This window comes from Triturus cristatus, chromosome 9 (genome assembly GCF_964204655.1).
Source record: "Triturus cristatus chromosome 9, aTriCri1.1, whole genome shotgun sequence".
NCBI classification, from domain to species: Eukaryota; Metazoa; Chordata; class Amphibia; order Caudata; family Salamandridae; genus Triturus; species Triturus cristatus.
In genome coordinates, this window is record NC_140592.1 from 451643444 (window position 1) to 451660478 (window position 17035).

Here is a 17035-nt window from a genome sequence, read left to right on the forward strand (position 1 = left end):
TCTGGGGACCGCCCCTAGCTTCCTTGACCCGTAATAGATCTTCCCTCCAACAGCCTCTCTTGCAAGTCCTGTATTGTTGGTTTGTTGCCCCTGCCCCCCTTTCCACTGCCCTCCATAGTCTGTTGTGCTTCCACGGCCCTTCCTGCCTGCTCAGTGTGGTTAAATTGTTGCCTTTGCACCCTCCTACCTGCCTTCAATTTTCAGAGTCCGTGCCCCTGGCCTCTGCCTCTCAACAGTATCCTAATGAACAACTAGATTGCTAACATTCTATATTTATTACAAAAGTGTGGAACGCCTGACATCATCTTGATGTAATCAAAACTGTAATACCTAGAGCATTTCCTTTAGAAATTACATATATGAGAGGGTCTTATTGGCATCAAAATTATGGTTAGTGCTCTAAAAGACTAAAATAAGGACATATTTTCTGAGTTTTCAAATAGCGACAAAGCACTTTTAAATTATTTGTTATCTTTATGTTTTTTTATCCAGTTGACCGCTTGATTAAATGTTGCACTTAGGGAAGAGGATGTGGTGTTACTTCCAGAACTGCAGACTTTGCAACTGGGGAACCAGGTTGAAGTTTCTGCTTCAGCTCGACATTCTGTGATTCTGGTCAAATCACTTAGTCTCCCCATGTCTAAAACCAAAATGAATTTGTTCTTGTGTGATGTAACCAATGCTCATCTAAAGCACTCCAATACCTGACAAGTCTGCACTATATAACACTGCAAAAACACAAAATAATAAGTGTTTTGCACACTTCTGTCATTGGGCTATATTTGGGCTACATCTGGGTGATTTTGGGCTACATTTGGGCTCTTTTGTCTCCGGTGGCCATCTTGGGAGATTTATTTGTTATGAAGTTTCCTAATTTCCTCATGTACTGCAGTCTCCTCAGTAGGAAATGCTTTCCGTTTTTTTACTTTGATTCCATCATGAAGGTATTCAGATATGTCACACATTTGCCATAAATTCTGAATGTTAGCACTCTAGTTGCTCATTAGATCACTGTAGTAAAACTACTGCACCATGGAAGTCTGCTCCTGGTATTAAAAGTGCATGTTTCAGTCTGCATGTCAGAATTTTTTAATGAAATAGAAGAGGATTTGAGAAGGCACTCAAAATGTGCCCTCATTTTCTTTCTTCAGCATTAATCATAATTTCTATGGCAAAATGAACCTCCTCATTGTGTTCCTTTTTAAATTAAATGTTTTAAGTGTTACCAGTTTATTCCAATCAAGATGGCTTCAGGTGTGCCATACTTTTGTCATAATGAAGACAGTAAGCGCTCTAGTTGTTTTTAAGAACATTCTGGGACATTCTGTCATTGGGCTATACTTGGGCTACATCTGGGTGATATTTGGGCTACATTTGGGCTCTTTTGTCTCTGGTGGCCATCTTGGGAGACTTATTTGTTATGAAGTTTCCTAATTTCCTCATTTACTGCAGTCTCCTCAGTAGGAAATACTTTCAGTTTTTTACTTTGATTCCATCAAGAAGGCATTCAGATGTGTCACACATTTGCCATAAATTCAGAATGTTAGCACTCTTTTTGCTCATTAGATCACTGTAGTAAAGCTACTGCTCACCAGGGAAAACTGCTGCTGGTATTGAAAGTGCATGTTTCAGTCTGCATGTCAGAATTTTTTAATGAAATAGAAGAGGATTTGAGAAGTCACTCAAAATGTGCCCTAATTTTTCATTCTGCAGCACTAATCATACTTTTTATGGAAAAATGAACCCCCTCATTTTGTTCCTTTTTAAATTAAATGTTTTAAGAGTTACCACTTTAATCCAAGCAAGATGGCTTCAGGTGTGCCATACGTTTATCATAAGTAGGACTGTTAGCGCTCTAGTAGTTCTTTGGAACACTCTGGGAAGCTGCAGTAGAACACAAAGGAATCAACTGACAGTCTCTGCCCTTGTTGGATGTACATGTTTTACTGAGAATGTCAGACTTCATTCTCACATGACTGAGAAAGATAATGTGAATTTACAGAAAATAAGCTCTCAGTTTAGCCTATAGATCACCTTCCAAACCTCTGTGGTAAAAGCATGAGAAAATATTTTTCTCTCAATCATGATATCCCAGCAGAAGGCTTTTTCACATGGTGAAATCACCTTAGAACATACCACAATTCCTAAAATGAGTATGGTACCATCAACAAATGATTTATAATGTAACTAAAGTCTTAAAACCTTCTATTAACTGCAATGCTTTTTAATGAGGTGCTATCATGTATATTGGTCCCAAGATGGCTGCCAACACTTCTTGGATGAAGTGCTGACAGCCAATCAGATCTCAGGATGAGATGTGTGGTTAGGCTCCGCCCACATATATATATGCTTTTAAATGCTATTTTCTCAGGAAATACTGAACAGATTTACACCAGACATGCAAAAGGCACTTCCTTGACCTTATGGCTACCTCTCTGCCAAATTTCAAGTAATTCTGTTCAGCCGTTCGGGCTGTAGCTGTGTCTAAAGGTCCTATGGAAAAATGCATGGGGAAAACGCGTTTTGGGACCCCCCTTTTTTCTCGGCCCCTGCTTGACGAATCCCCCCGAGACTTTCAGGGTAGGAGCGGAGCGTAGCGCCCCACCTATTTTGAAAATTTCGCGAGGATTCGTCAACCGGCGCCAAAGTTATTCCAAATAGAATGTTGCGGATTTCCTATGGAAACAGGGTCCTAACTATATCTACCTACTGGCGACCGCCAGTAGGTAATATATATATATATATATATATATATATATATATATATATATATATATATTACCTACTGGCGGACGCCAGTAGGTAGTTATAGTTAGGACCCTGTTTCCATAGGAAAACCGCAACATTCTATTTGGAATAACTTTGGCGCCGGTTGACGAATCCTCGCGAAATTTTCAAAACTAATGGGGCGCTCCGCTCCGCTCCTACCCTGAAAGTCTCGGGGGGATTCGTCAAGTGGGGGCTGAGAAAAAAGGGGGGTCCCAAAACGCGTTTTTCCCATGCATTTTTCCATAGGACCTTTAGACACAGCTACAGCCCGAACGGCTGAACAGAGTTACTTGAAATTTGGCAGAGAGGTAGTCTACAGGTCAAGGAAGTGCCTTTTGTAGGTCTGGTGTAAATCTGTTCAGTAGTTCCTGAGAAAATAGCCTTTAAATCAATATATATATCTGTGGCAGCTTACGGTGCGCTTACGGTGCGCTTACCGTGCGCTTACCGTACGCGTACGGTGACGTGCGCGAGCGCGACTCTGATTGGCTGTTAGATCTTAGTAAACATTCGAATCGGTCGAAACCAGGAAGCGGCGGCCGCCATTTTCTCTCTCGCACTCTGAGGGGGGGAGGAAAAACAAAGCTGGAAAATATGTAAATGAGCATCTTAGACAGCTCCTAACCACCTAGCATTGATTAAGGTGCCCCACAAGACCCCCCAAGGCAAAACAATCAATTTTTTTTTTTTTTGAAAAAACGCCGATTACGCTTACCGTACGCGTACGGTTAAAATTAATAATAAAAAAAAATATCCACACAATGACCCCTCCCCCGTGTGCAAAAGGTGCCTGCAGGGCACCTTTTGTGAATGACATATAAAATAAAGGAACAATTAATAGATTAAGTTTCTCAACGAAGCGCATAATATGTCCTCCGTGTGCGGACGATGCGCGAAGCGCATCGTGCGTACATGGCCCATCCAGCGTAACGTGGGCAAGTGGTGCGCGTAGCGCACCGCGTGCCCACCGTGCGTGCACGGCACTAACTGCGTAAAGTGGGCGTGCCCGCCACGAAGGGCGTAAAGTAACTTAGCATTTAAAAAACCGTACAAATTCACTGAAAAAACCATAGGTTTCACACACGTTATAGTTAGGAATTAGCATTTAAAAAACCTTGCAAATTCAGTGAAAAAACCATAGGTTTCACACACTTTATAGTTAGCTGGACATTTTACTCGTAAAAAACCATTGAAATTCCCCCGTTATAGTTAGTGCAGGCAACTATAACTCACGTGACCGCAATCCTCTGCTGATGACATATGTGTCTTTATGAAAAAAAAATATTTCTAATATATGTATAGCTAAAATTTAATGGAAGAAGACACGGGCAAATAAGTGTCTAAATACAGTATTAGCATCAGCAGAGGATTGCGGTCGCGTGAGTTATAGTTGCCTGCACTAACTATAACGGGGGAATTTCAATGGTTTTTTACGAGTAAAATGTCCAGCTAACTATAACGTGTGTGAAACCTATGGTTTTTTCACTGATATATATATATATATATGTCATGCTCCTGGGTTCGCCACACACTTAGAGAGCACTCGGACAGCTGAGAAGGTTTAACCCTTAACCTTTATTCATTGGTATGAACGGCACACGCACGCAGGAAAATTTCAAGCAGTCACTTCGTCTCGCCTTACGCGTTTCGAATTCTTCTTCCTCAGAGGCTTGTCAACGAAGATTGCGTGCACACTCCCACATGCTGCCTTAATAAACCATGCCACGCCTCTTGATGGGCTGCCCGAATGGGACTGTGTCTGAAGCATTGTGGGAGTTGGAGTTAAAATCCATGATTGGAAGCACTGTCTTAGCTGCATAAGCTCGCGATGAGCCCCCACATGCGCCTCCGTCCTCATCTGCCTCAGATGCCCCACAGTGAGGTAGGTGATTCCACTCCTCGTGGCCCCCAAGGTTAATGGGGTGGTGCTCTCCTGCGGCTGGGCTGCCACAATTAACATCATGCTCCTGGGTTCGCCACACACTTAGAGAGCACTCGGACAGCTGAGAAGGTTTAACCCTTAACCTTTATTCATTGGTATGAACGGCACACGCACGCAGGAAAATTTCAAGCAGTCACTTCGTCTCGCCTTACGCGTTTCGAATTCTTCTTCCTCAGAGGCTTGTCAACGAAGATTGCGTGCACACTCCCACATGCTGCCTTAATAAACCATGCCACGCCTCTTGATGGGCTGCCCGAATGGGACTGTGTCTGAAGCATTGTGGGAGTTGGAGTTAAAATCCATGATTGGAAGCACTGTCTTAGCTGCATAAGCTCGCGATGAGCCCCCACATGCGCCTCCGTCCTCATCTGCCTCAGATGCCCCACAGTGAGGTAGGTGATTCCACTCCTCGTGGCCCCCAAGGTTAATGGGGTGGTGCTCTCCTGCGGCTGGGCTGCCACAATTAACATCATGCTCCTGGGTTCGCCAAACACTTAGAGAGCACTCGGACAGCTGAGAAGGTTTAACCCTTAACCTTTATTCATTGGTATGAACGGCACACGCACGCAGGAAAATTTCAAGCAGTCACTTCGTCTCGCCTTACGCGTTTCAAATTCTTCTTCCTCAGAGGCTTGTCAACGAAGATTGCGTGCACACTCCCACATGCTGCCTTAATAAACCATGCCACGCCTCTTGATGGGCTGCCCGAATGGGACTGTGTCTGAAGCATTGTGGGAGTTGGAGTTAAAATCCATGATTGGAAGCACTGTCTTAGCTGCATAAGCTTGTGATGAGCCCCCACATGCGCCTCCGTCCTCATCCGCCTCAGATGGCCCACAGTGAGGTAGGTGATTCCACTCCTCATGGCCCCCAAGGTTAATGGGGTGGTGCTCTCCTGCGGCTGGGCTGCCACAATTAACATCATGCTCCTGGGTTCACCACACACTTAGAGAGCACTCGGACAGCTGAGAAGGTTTAACCCTTAACCTTTATTCATTGGTATGAACGGCACACGCACGCAGGAAAATTTCAAGTAGTCACTTCGTCTCGCCTTACGCGTTTCGAATTCTTCTTCCTCAGAGGCTTGTCAACGAAGATTGCGTGCACACTCCCACATGCTGCCTTAATAAACCATGCCACGCCTCTTGATGGGCTGCCCGAATGGGACTGTGTCTGAAGCATTGTGGGAGTTGGAGTTAAAATCCATGATTGGAAGCACTGTCTTAGCTGCATAAGCTCGCGATGAGCCCCCACATGCGCCTCCGTCCTCATCCGCCTCAGATGCCCCACAGTGAGGTAGGTGATTCCACTCCTCGTGGCCCCCAAGGTTAATGGGGTGGTGCTCTCCTGCAGCTGGGCTGCCGCAATTAACATCATGCTCCTGGGTTCGCCACACACTTAGAGAGCACTCGGACAGCTGAGACGGTTTAACCCTTAACCTTTATTCATTGGTATGAACGGCACACGCACGCAGGAAAATTTCAAGCAGTCACTTTGTCTCGCCTTACGCGTTTCGAATTCTTCTTCCTCAGAGGCTTCTCAACGAAGATTGCGTGCACACTCCCACATGCTGCCTTAATAAACCATGCCACGCCTCTTGATGGGCTGCCCGAATGGGACTGTGTCTGAAGCATTGTGGGAGTTGGAGTTAAAATCCATGATTGGAAGCACTGTCTTAGCTGCATAAGCTCGCGATGAGCCCCCACATGCGCCTCCGTCCTCATCCGCCTCAGATGCCCCACAGTGAGGTAGGTGATTCCACTCCTCGTGGCCCCCAAGGTTAATGGGGTGGTGCTCTCCTGCAGCTGGGCTGCCGCAATTAACATCATGCTCCTGGGTTCGCCACACACTTAGAGAGCAGTCGGACAGCTGAGACGGTTTAACCCTTAACCTTTATTCATTGGTATGAACGGCACACACACGCAGGAAAATTTCAAGCAGTCACTTCGTCTCGCCTTACGCGTTTCGAATTCTTCTTCCTCAGAGGCTTGTCAACGAAGATTGCGTGCACACTCCCACATGCTGCCTTGAGTGATGTCACTGACCATGTCATGAGTGATGTAATATGTGACGTCATCAGCAGTGGGTTGCGGGCGCGCGAGTTATAGTTAGCTGAACTAACTATAACGGGGGAATTTCATTGGTTTTTTACGAGTAAAACGTCCAGCTAACTATAACATGTGTGAAACCTATGGTTTTTGCAGTGAATTTGTAAGGTTTTTTAAATGCTATTTCCTAACTATAACGTGTGTGAAACCTATGGTTTTTTCAGTGAAATAGACAACTCTTCCTTTTAAACCTCTTTGTAAATCCGAAGGAGGTAATTTACCTGTTTTTGGCTCCATACGCACTATGGTCTGAAACGGATGGACACATTGAATGAGTATAGACTCATACGTATTTAAATCAGAAAGTTCTGGAGGAATTTCAACCAATTCTAATTTATTATGTACAGCTCTTGCTGGCATTCTATTTTCTTCTAACTTGTTATAACAGTATTTACAAATACGCTGATCTTCACCCAATTCAAAACAATTTTCCAGAAATATATATGTTGCAAAATCTTTCCACTTATAATTATCTTCATTTTCACTTTTTTTATACAGATCAACATTCCTTGTTTGAATTTTATAATGGCTTCTCCGGCAACAAATACAAGTAATATTTGGTCTTTCATTAGAGATGATAGTAAATTTTGTCATTTCATCTTCAAAATTTTTACTAACAGTAAGTTCTACATTCTCTTCCACATTTTCATCAATAACTGTGTCATTTTCTGCACTTTCTTGTTCTGGACCAAAGTAACAAAACTGAATCTCATCAGTAACCTTCACTACATCTGATACAGATCCACGGAACAGAGCATTATTCAACTCATTTAACTTTAGTGCTGGACTTTTAGCAAAATACAATGTTCTCACAAACTTTCTCATTTCAGTTTGATGAACAGCCAGCATCCTAAAATGGTGAAAAACACTTTGGCAAACTTTCCTAGAAAGACAAGCCAGAGAATGTCCTTGCAAACCAGTATTCTCTCTCACTCTGCATGGATCTAGTCTTTGAAGCACCTTAATTTTCTGTTTAACACTCTTTTTACTATATTCTCTTAGAAAGTCACGTAATTTATCAATAGATTCCTGACGCACAGTACAAATACTACTACAATTCCAAGTGTACACTGGGGCTTTAGGACGTCTCCCCATAACCTCATCAGCCATCACTTCTTCCTCATTTCTTGGAACAATTTTCTCTTTTTCCATTACACAACCATCCTTAACTTCATGTGCTCTACCATTGGTGTCAACTGCATGCAACAAACTATTACTTTGAAGATAACTCTCTTCATTAAAAAATGGTTCAGTACTTGAACTATGCTTCCATTCTCCTAAGAACACTTTACAAAAGTGATTTTTTTTACTTCTCTTTTCCTTTTGCTGTGTGACTTCATTGCATTGACTAATTTATCTAATCTACGCATCCTGTTCAAAATAAAAATGAATAGTTTTTTTTTTATTTCTAATGCCTTGGTAACAATACTTTCAATTAATTTCTTTTTCTTATAAAATTTGGTTTTCTTCTTATATTTTTTTCACATCCTTTAGCACATTTAACATCACTCTTCTCTGAAACATTTTTCGACGAATGTTTTTAAAATCTATTTTCCGTGTTAAGTCACTCTTTCTTACTTCTGAGTCTACATTAGCATTTTGTTTTTGCTGTCGACTCTGTTGTTGTTTTGTACTTGAAACACTGTTTCAATTTATCTTTCGATCATTTTTTTTTTGTTCGGAAGATATTTTTTTAAAATACTTTAGTTTGCTTACCAGAAGACTTTTTCTGTTTTCCAACACAAGCTTCTCCTCCTATTTTTTTTTACCAGTTGTCTTCAAATATATTTGTCGTTTCTTTTCTTTTCTCTTTCTTGACTTTATAGGCATCTTTATATTTTTTCACTGTTGCTCAGCAATACCTGCAAAAAACTAAAAAAAAATACCTTTATGTAATTTTAATTAATTACAATTTTTTTTCAACTTTTCAAATCCTATCACATGAGCTGATCCTTTCCTACGAGTCCAAGTCTTACAAAACAAGAGAAACATGAATTAAATCTCTGACAACAATTCCTGTGTGCACACAGACTCATGGTGTGATTCTAGGCAGAAAACGATATTTGATTGGCAATTTGAAAGCACATTTACTACTGTTGAGGAGCAAATGATAATTACTGTGACAGCCTGACACATTTTTCTTATATTTTAGAGAAGCAGAAAAGAGCACGTCCTTACACCTATTTGAGACCATGACCATGTGTTACAGGGTGAGTGATTAGACTAGAGCAAAGGAAATAAGCCTTAGTGACATTGAATCTGTATGCGTTACACACTGCTATCTGAAACACCACATACAGCTGAGTAGTACGCACGGGAGTGTAGGAGAAGCTGCTGCGTGTGTGCAAAAAGTGTGTTTCTGGAGACTGTGTATTGTCAGTTGCAAGAGAGATCTGCATGGAAACTTGCACAACTGCATGAAGAGTGCAGACATGCGTATAAGAGTAGATGTGTGGTAAGGGTTAATTTGAGTTTTGAACATGTAGGAACTACCTCCGCCATTGCAAGATTTGATGGTAAATCTACCCTGTGGTTTTCAAATGTGTTAGCATTTGCCTCTCATTTGTGAGATAGTGATTTCTGCTGAGTGCTAACCATCACAGTTGAAGAAAACAAGCTGCCCCTTTCCTACGAGTGCAAGTCTTACAGAACAAGAGCAACACAAATTAAATCTCTGACAACAATTCCTGTGTGCACACAGACTCATGGTGTGATTCTAGGCAGAAAACGATATTTCCTTTGGCAATTTGAAAGCACATTTAGTACTGTGGATGGAGCAAGTGATAATTACTGTGACAGCCTGACACATTTCCCTTATATTTTAGACAAGCCAAAAAGAGCACATGTCCTAACAGCTTCTTGAGATCATGACCATGTGTTACAGGGTGACTGATTAGACTACAGCAAAGGAAATGTGCCTTGATAACGTTGAATGTGTTTGCATTACACACTGTTATCTGAAACACAACACAGAGCTGAGTATTATGCATGGGAGTGTAGGAGAAGCTGCTGCATGTGTGCAAAGAGTGTGTTTCTGGAGACTGTGTATTGTCAGTTGCAAGAGAGATCTGCATGGAGACTTTTTCAACTGCATGAAGACTGCAGATATGTGTGTAAGAGTACATGTTTGGTAAAGGTTAATTGGAGTTTTGTACATGTAGGAACTACCTCACCCATTACAAGATTTGATGGAAAATCTACCTACTTTATTTGAAATGTGTTACCATTTGCCTCTCGTTTTTCTGATAGTGATTTGTGCTGAATGCTAACCATCACAGTTCAAGAAAACAAGCTGCCCCTTTCCTACGAGTGCAAGTCTTACAGAACAAGAGCAACACAAATTAAATCTCTGACAACAATTCCTGTGTGCACACAGACTCATGCTTTGATTCTAGGCAGAAAACGATATTTCCTTTGGCAATTTGAAAGCACATTTAGTACTGTGGATGGAGCAAGTGATAATTACTGTGACAGCCTCACACATTTTCCTTATATTTTAGACAAGCCAAAAAGAGCACATGTCCTAACAGCTTCTTGAGACCATGACCATGTGTTACAGGGTGAGTGATTAGACTACAGCAAAGGAAATGTGCCTTGATGACGTTGAATGTGTTTGCATTACACACTGCTATCTGAAACACAACACAGAGCTGAGTATTATGCATGGGAGTGTAGGAGAAGCTGCTGCATGTTTGCAAAGAGTGTGTTTCTGGAGACTGTGTATTGTCAGTTGCAAGAGAGATCTGCATGGAGACTTTTTCAACTGCATGAAGACTGCAGATATGTGTGTAAGAGTACATGTTTCATAAAGGTTAATTGGAGTTTTGTACATGTAGTAACTACCTCACCCATTACAAGATTTGATGGAAAATCTACCTAGTTAATTTCAAATGTGTTACCATTTGCCACTCATTTTTCTGATAGTGATTTCTGCTGAGTGCTAACCAACACATTTGAAGAAAACAAGCTGGCCCTTTCCTGAAACTGCAAGTTTTACAGAACAACAGGAACACAAATTAAATCTCTGACAACAATTCCTGTGTGCATGTTGTCTCATGGTGTGATTCTAGACAGAAAACAGTATTCCTGGGTCATACCAGTACACCTTAACTTATGGTGAAGACATACTCCATAATATCTTTCAAGTTCAAGGCACTTAAATATCTTCCTTAACATAAAATGTAAAACACAACTTTTAAATTGGTAGGAAAATGTACCATGCTATTTTCAAATGTGTTTGCATTTGCCTCTCATTTTTGAGATAGGGATTTCTGCTGAGTGCTAACCAACACAGTTGAAAAAAAGAAACTGCCCTTTCTTAAAAGTGCAAGTTTTACAAAACAACAGCAACACACATTAAATCTCTGACAACAATTCCTGTGTGCACAGAGACTCATGGTGTGATTCAAGGCAGAAAACGATATTTCCTTTGGCAATTTGAAAGCACATTTAGTACTGTGGATGGAGCAAGTGATAATTACTGTGACAGCCTCACACATTTCCCTTATATTTTAGAGAGGCACAAAAGAGCACATGTCCTAACAGCTACTTGAGACCATCAGCATGTGTTACAGGGTGAGTGATTAGAGTAGAGCAAAGGAAATGAGCCTTGGTGACGTTGAATGTGTTTGAATTACACACTGTTATCTGAAGCACAGAGCTGAGTATTATGCATGGGAGTGTAGGAGAAGCTGCTGCATGTGTGCAAAGAGTGTGTTTCTGGAGACTGTGTATTGTCAGTTGCAAGAGAGATCTGCATGGAGACTTTTCCAAGTGCATGAAGACTGCAGATATGTGTGTAAGAGTACATGTTTGGTAAAGGTTAATTGGAGTTTTGTACATGTAGGAACTACCTCACCCATTACAAGATTGAAAGGAAAATCTACCCTGTTGATTTGAAATGTGTTACCATTTGCCTCTCATTTTTTTTATAGTGATTTCTGCTGAGTACTAACCAACACATTTGAACAAAACAAGCTGGCCCTTTCCTGAAAGTGCAAATTTTACAGAACAACAGCAACACAAATAAAATCTCTGACAACAATTCCTCTGTCCACACAGACTCATGGTGTGATTCTAGGCAGAAAACGATATTTCCTTTGGCAATTTGAAAGCACATTTAGTACTGTGGATGGAGCAAGTGATAATTACTGAGACAGCCTCACACATTTCCCTTATATTTTAGAGAGGCAAAAAAGAGCACATGTCCTAACAGCTACTTGAGACCATCAGCATGTGTTACAGGGTGAGTGATTAGAGTAGAGCAAAGGAAATGAGCCTTGGTGACGTTGAATGTGTTTGCATTATACACTGCTATCTGAAACACAACACAGAGCTGAGTATTATGCATGGGAGTGTAGGAGAAGCTGCTGCATGTGTGCAAAGAGTGTGTTTCTGGAGACTGTGTATTGTCAGTTGCAAGAGAAATCTGCATGTAGACTTTTTCAACTGCATGAAGACTGCAGATATGTGTGTAAGAGTACATGTTTGGTAAAGGTTAATTGGAGTTTTGAACATGTAGGAACTACCTCACCCATTGCAGGAGTGGAAGGAAAATCTACCCTGTGGTTTTCAAATGTGTTAGCATTTGCCTCTCATTTGTGAGATAGTGATTTCTGCTGAGTGCTAACCATCACAGTGGAAGAAAACAAGCTGCCCTTTTCCTGCGAGTGCAAGTTTTACAGAACAACAGCAACACAAATTAAATCTCTGACAACAATTCCTGTGTGCACACTGTCTCATGGTGTGATTCTAGGCACAAAATAGTATTCCTGGGTGATACCAGGCCCTTTCCTGAAAGTGCAAGTTTTACAGAACAACAGGAACACAAATTAAATCTCTGACAACAATTCATGTGTGCATGTTGTCTCATGGTGTGATTCTAGACAGAAAACAGTATTCCTGGGTCATACCAGTACACCTTAACATACTCCATAATATCTTTCAAGTTCAAGGCACTTAAATATCTTCCTTAACATAAAATGTAAAACACAACTTTTAAATTGGTAGGAAAATGTACCATGCTATTTTCAAATGTGTTTGCATTTTCCTCTCATTTTTGAGATAGTGATTTCTGCTGAGTGCTAACCAACACAGTTGAAAAAAAGAACCTGCCCTTTCTTAAAAGTGCAAGTTTTACAAAACAACAGCAACACAAATTAAATCTCTGACAACAATTCCTGTGTGCACACAGACTCATGGTGTGATTCTAACCACAAAGCGATATTTTGTTTGGCAATTTGAAAGCACATTTAGTACTGTGGTGGAGTAAGTGATAATTACTGTGACAGCCTGACACTTTTTTCTTGTATTTTAGACAAGCAGAAAAGAGCACATGTCCTAACAGCTCCTTGACACCATGACCATGTATTACAAAAAACAAGCTGCCACTTTCCTGCGAGTGCAAGGGTAATAGAGCAAGACCAACACAAATTAAATCTCTCATAACAATTCCTGTGTGCACACTGTCTCATGGTGTGATTCTAGGCAGAAAACAGTATTCCTGGGTGATACCAGTACACCTTAACTTATAGTGAAGACATACTCCATAATATCTAACATGTTCAAGGCACTTAAATATCTTCCTTAACATAAAATGTAAAACACAACTTTTAAAGTGGTAGGAAAATGTACCATGCTATTTTCAAATGTGTTAGCATTTGCCTCTCATTTGTGAGAAAGTGATTTCTGCTGAATGCTAACCATCACACTTTAAGAAAACAAACTGCCCCTTTCCTGCGAGTGCAAGGCTAACAGAGCAAGAGCAACACAAATTAAATCTCTTATAACAATTCCTGTGTGCACACAGACTCATGGTGTGATTCTAGGCAGAAAACATTATTCCTGGGTGATACCAATACACCTTTACTTATGGTGAACACATACTCCATATTATCTGACAAGTTCAAGGCAGTTAAATATCTCCCAAAACATAAAATGTAAAACAAAACTTTAAAACAAGAATCACGTTTCTATTATTTATATCAAAATGCTCCACATACATTCCCTCTCAAATTCATAACTCACCTTTAAAATTAGTTAGTTGAGAAAGAAATGTGGCACTCAAACAGCAGATTATCAGAGCCAGAATCTCAGAGCTGTACACCTCTCTCCTCTCACCACAACCAGTAAATGGCAATGTTTCCCTCTCTTTTTTCACACATATACATGTTAATGTAAAATCACAGTCCTTCCCACATTTTTTCAAATGGAATCACACATTTCTATTGGTTGCAACTTTCAACCCCTTTCCAAATCATCCCTTCCCCCAACATGACTTCTGCCTGCTACCATAGCAACAGGTCATGGAACACTGGTGTGAGCAGAGAGGTCAGAAGTTCAGCATACAATGTTTCAAATCCAAACAGCAAGAGAGCTTGACTTTTCAAACCTAACAGCAAATCCAAAGTAATGTTCAGTGGGAACACCTTTTTCTGTACCAATCCAAAACATGCTTTTAAAAATGTAAACATACAGCCTAGTTTTAACTGTAAAATGGTTTGAATCAGCCAATGAGTTCTTTTTATTAAAAAAAGTATGTATGCCTCCATTTTTCAACTGTCTTTCTTTTCATATTGCCATTCTACTGAAAGACACCTCCTGAGTGCATCCTGTTCTCCTTGGAAGATGTTCACAGTGTGGATTGTAGGTCATAGCTATGTCTTCTGGAGTGAAAAGTATGCAGAAAAAAGAGGTATTTTCAAAGACCTTGCTTTGCCAAATGTAGACATTAAATGGATTGGTCAGAGAGGGTTAAAGTGGCACCAATTAATGCCTTTGGTGAAAACCTTTCTACATCTCCCACAGCCTAACCTTATTATTGTGCACTGTGGTGGAAATGACCTAGGCACTTTAACTGGGGTAGGTCTGGAAATGCTTATTAAGGACACCTTTCTGCAATTGATGTCACTTTTTCCACAAACTGCCTTTGTATATTCTAATATATGCCAAAGACAAAAGTGGAACTGGTCCAACCAATTTTGTCCGCAAATTGACAAAGCAAGAAAGCACGTCAATAAGTCTGTTTCTGCTTTCCTCAGAGACTATGGTATGGGTTCTATATACCACAACAACTTGCATTACAACATGCAAGACATTTATAGAGTAGACGGTGTACTTTCAATGATGAAGGGAACAGAGTCTTCCTCTTGAACTTTAGACACTGCATCGGTACTTACTTGTAGGTACCGAAAAACACTCAATGAACACAAGGGCTCTTTTTAGAGCCACCTAATATCTAAACACTTAAACTTGATTTTTATTTCTATTTTTTTAATGGTTTTTTTCGGGTGCGCGCAGAGTGCGCGCACCTCGCGATGTTTTTAAAAAAAATTAGAATAATTTTTTTGTCCTTCGTGGTCCTACTGTGACCCCCTGACAATGGCTTGGGGGTCAAGAACTCCCTACTCTGCCCCCTATTCACGTTCTCCACCTTTCCTTTTCAGTACGACAGACGAAATGGCGGCCGACACTTCCTGATTTCGACCGATTAGAATGTTTACTGACATCTAACAACCAATCACAATTACGCTCGCGCACGGCAAGGTGCGCGCACAGGGCTTGCACAGTGCGCGCACCCTGCGCGCGTATAAATATTGATATGCTTTTAAATGCTATTTTCTCAGGAAATACTGAACAGATTTACACCAGACCTGCAAAAGGCACTTCCTTGACCTTATGGCTACCTCTATGCCAAATTTCAAGTAATTCTGTTCAGCCGTTCGGGCTGTAGCTGTGTCTAAAGGTCCTATGGAAAAATGCATGGGGAAAACGCGTTTTGGGACCCCCCTTTTTTCTCGGCCCCCGCTTGACGAATCACCCCGAGACTTTCAGGGTAGGAGCTGAACGGAGCGCCCCATTAGTTTTGAAAATTTCGCGAGGATTCGTCAAACGGCGCTAAAGTTATTCAAAATAGAATTTTGAGATTTCCTATGGAAACACGGTCCTAACTATAACTATCTACTGGCGACCGCCAGTAGATAATATATATATATATATTCACTGAAAAAACCATAGGTTTCAGGGGTGTTATAGTTAGCTGGACTTTTCACTTGTACAAAACCATTGAAATTGCCCCGTTATAGTTAGTTCAGCTAACTATAACTCGCGCGCCCGCAATGCACTGCTGATGACGTCACATATTACATCACTCATGACATGGTCAGTGACATCACTCATGACATCACTGATGACATCTCAAATGACATCACTGATGACATCACTGATGACATCATCCAGTGAATGTGTGTTATTCTGAAAATTAAATATGTTTTATATATGTATATCTCAAGGTCGATGGAAGAATAAATGGGTATATAAGTGTCTAAATGGATGATTTGTTTTTGAAAAATTGATTGTGTAACTGACTGATTAAGTGTATCATAGTGAATACATGGCTTAGTGAGTAATGTTTAAATATGTAAATATCTGTATCAGTCTCTCACTTTGTGTATAAGTGGCTGCATGGGTTGGTGAGTAGCTACATGGGTGTCTATATAGGTTATTAGTTGGTTTTTTGAGTATCAGTCTGAGTGTCTGCATGGTTCGGTGGGGGGTATTACGTAGTGCATAGGTGCATGAATGAGTGACTCACTGTTTGTATGTGTTGAACACAGTATGTGTGCAGGACTGTATGGGTGGATGAGTGTGTGTATGGGTGTGTTAGTGAGTGAATGACTGTCTCAATAGTGTCTTTATGAGTAACTACATATGTTTTAAACTAGTATATGTGACTATTGGTGTATATATGTGAGTATATGTGAGAGTGAGAGATTGAAAGAGTTCCTGTATGAATAAGTATGTGTTTCTATAAGTGATTGTTTAAAAGACTAAGTATGTGTAAGTTTCTGTAGAAGTAAGTGTGGTGGTGTGTGTATAACTGTATATGCAAGTAAATGTATGTTTGATTCTTTATTAGCATGAGTGACTATGTGTGTGAGTAACTCTATGGATGAGTGGCATTGTGTAACAGGATGTATAGGTGTATGAGTACATATGATGAGTGAGTACATGTATGAGTGACTGTATTGGACTGTTGGTGAATGAGTGGATGTGTATGTGGATCTTAGAATTACTGAAGAGGTTGTTGTAACTGGTATTGGTATGTCCATTGTTTTGAAAATTTTAGTCTCTATTTTTGAATGTGTGTATCAAAGGTTATATTAGGGTGAGAGGAGGTCTGCCACTCTATCACAAGGATGATGTCATCAGTGATGTC